Here is a 3,283-nt window from a genome sequence, read left to right as displayed (position 1 = left end):
ATTGAATGTATATGTGAGAAATATTTTCAAATACCTGCAATTGATAAAATACATATACATATTTATTGAATGTTTATCATTACCTTTATATAATCTATTTGAATAAATGTTTATAAATGTGCATTTTCAAAATATATTTTAAAATTCTTTCAGAAACTTGAAAACGACAGGCTTGTAAATATTCAAATTGTTTATCATAATAACATGTATACGTATCTTCTTTTCTTTAAAAGTAAAGAATGTTTTAGGTTGATCTTAAGCATTTATACTCTCTCTTAATATGCATCACTTTTATTCTAAAAGATTAGACTGGGTTTGAATTAATTTGGTTATATGATGTATGTATTTGTAATCAGGTAAACAAGACAAGTCTTGTCAAAATTGTGATATTGAACTCTTTACACTTTGTGTTGGTTGTCATAATTTCTAATGAAATAAAGAAAAAAATTGTTCGGCGTTTCAGATTGGTCGACATTGCTAATAATTCTTGGAGTCACAATTCCGCTCGCGATGACAACTGTTGCTCTTGCAATCATATATGTATGCCATAAGAGAAAGTCTGCGCAGAAAAAAGACAGGTGAGTAGATATACGGCTGTTGACAATAATCGTTCTAGGCGTGAAATAAGATTTGGTGAATTTAATAATAACATATATATTTTGCAATGGAATTTTTGTTTTATACTCATGGCCTCTTTTCAACCCGTTTACTGTTTACAATCCGATAATATTTTAACACCATTTCAATTGTTAACAAATTATTTTGATTTGGAATTTGAAATCTGAGTCACATTATAACAATTGTTGTTTACAAAATAATGGGAATGGATATTGAAGCACAATTTTAAAAAATTAATTGAATGATAAAACAAAACAAACAAAAAAGAAATGGAGAAAATTGGATGACTGTTATCAGAAAATTGCATTAAAAACGTTATCAAAGAAGGTTTTATTCTGTTCAACTAAACCCCATTTTTTGTTAAAAAAAAATAAAAGCTGTATGTGTCACTCTAACGCAAACACTTGCAAAAAATTGTTTTTTCATTCCTTTTAAGAATAAGTAACACTGTTATAGTTCCGAATATATATAACATATTACGCAAATCTAATGGCATACTAAACTTCTAAATTCGGAATATTTAAATCAATTTACATAGTTTTGATGACATAATAAACGTGTTTGTTTTGTTAAAGTACAATATGTGAATCAGAAGTAAGGTGTAAAAACGTGCTGCTTTGACTGTGCATTGGATTTATAGAGTAATACTGCAAAGCTACAAAAAATTTGCAAAATATCATGATATGTAGGTGGATGTAAGATAGAATCTTCTATCGCGTCATAAATATCTTATTGGGTTGTCGACTTATTGAAACTTATTTTTCAGTTGAATATTCTCTTATTGCAAATAACAGTATCTTTTCAATTTGACATAATTCAAGAACAAAATAAAAAAGAGACACTTTCGTGTACTATATTGTATATATTTATGGTTCTACAAGTACGTTTTTAAAAAAAAAAACCTTATATCATTTGGACAACATGTTTTCATTGCATCAAACTGACGACTAGTATGAGCATAAAGTATATAGTATTGTTGAAACATATGAGTATTCTATTGTTTTATGTTTTATAAAGTTGCACTAGCTTTGTTTTGATTTAATTTCAGCGCAATTATACGGGATAATGACTACGCATATCTAAGTCACAGTAAGGACAGTGTTCAAGATCAGTATTGTACGATTGATCAATATGGAGATATTTATCGCAAGAATCCACCAAGAGGTCGGGCATATTTTCCTCTCCGGTTTTTTAATGTTTGTTTATTTGTTTGTTCGTATAAGTAAGATGGTCACATTATGATACAGATATATAACCTAATATATAAAGCTCTGTCCATTTGTTTGCGGATCCCAATTTTCCAGCGTTGTTCTGTTGAGTCATGTGACCCCTGGCCAATGGCAACCATATTTATTGCTTTTTCGGTCATATCAGTTTTTCACAATTTTTTTTTTATTTTCAAAGGTTACGACAATTCAGACTACTGGAACTCTATTAACGATCTTTTAAATCGCCAAGAACAGGTAAGTAAATAGGAAACAGCGAGAGAAAAAAAGAAAAAAGAAATATAAATCCAGTTCCCGTTTTTCTATTATTTCTACTGTTTTTATTTGCAATTTTAATCTTTTTTCTTCAGTTTCGAATCAAACGACCAACCACTAGAATCAACTAATGAAGAAACTTTTATGTAGATATATTGTATTTGTGATCCTTGTTGGATATTAATTTTCATTTTATATATTTGTTTATGAAATATGAACTGATTTTTTTTAAATATTTATTATGCATATCCATATTTTACAAATATACCCAGAAACATTTAAATTGTACTCAGTATATGCTTGTATGAATGGTATTGAAAGGATAACTTTTAATTTATCAATAACCGACAAAAATGCAATAATGTTTTTGCTGATGCGTTTATCTTTTTTTTATTTCATTGATGAAATTTGCTTAAATTAGGACATAAATATGTATAAACATACTAGTAATATACGACAGCTTTCGATAATGTGTAATTGCGCTTAAATGTATTATAATTTTTATTTTTATTTTTTTAATGCAAAAAAATGACAAAGTATTAGGTGCACTCATGTAATGAAATGAACATTTTAATACAAGGCATCGATTATTTTTACATAGTGTCGTATCTTACATAGAAAGCCAACAAGTGGGTTCCAATCAAAAAAGAAACAACAAACATTTACTTCAAAATAGTCAATAGACAATGATGTTCACTTAAGCGATGGGGCCTCTAAATACGGCAAATAACTATATAAAATTATGTGTGAATAAAGGAAAAATTTATTAATAGACACTATCTTTTGAGTCTTTTTTAATTAGTGTCAAAGCTTTCGGAGTTCTAAGATATACGTGTTTGTATGTATGTTGCATACGGGTATGTGGTGTACTATTACGACATGTGTCTATTATAACATGCTTGTGGTTGGGTGATGTATAACTCTCAAAACAAGTTTCTAGACGATTGTAAAGGCTCTTCTCGTCTAAGCTGCGTAAAATATCACTACAACTGATATATTATAGTTTATTTTGAGGGTATCTGTGTGTTTAAAGTATCGCTCATTTTAAGTGTGCATGTATCTTTCCCACTTGAAAATGCACTTGTGACTTGAGACGTTGGGTGTGAGAGATCAAACTCGTACACAGATCAGCATCATAAATCCAAAACGACATTATATTTGTTAAGTGTCCTGGAAAGAAAACA

Source organism: Magallana gigas, chromosome 5 (genome assembly GCF_963853765.1).
Source record: "Magallana gigas chromosome 5, xbMagGiga1.1, whole genome shotgun sequence".
Taxonomy (NCBI): Eukaryota; Metazoa; Mollusca; class Bivalvia; order Ostreida; family Ostreidae; genus Magallana; species Magallana gigas.
The sequence above is the reverse complement of the archived record's forward strand: the minus strand, read 5'-3'. Positions refer to the sequence as shown.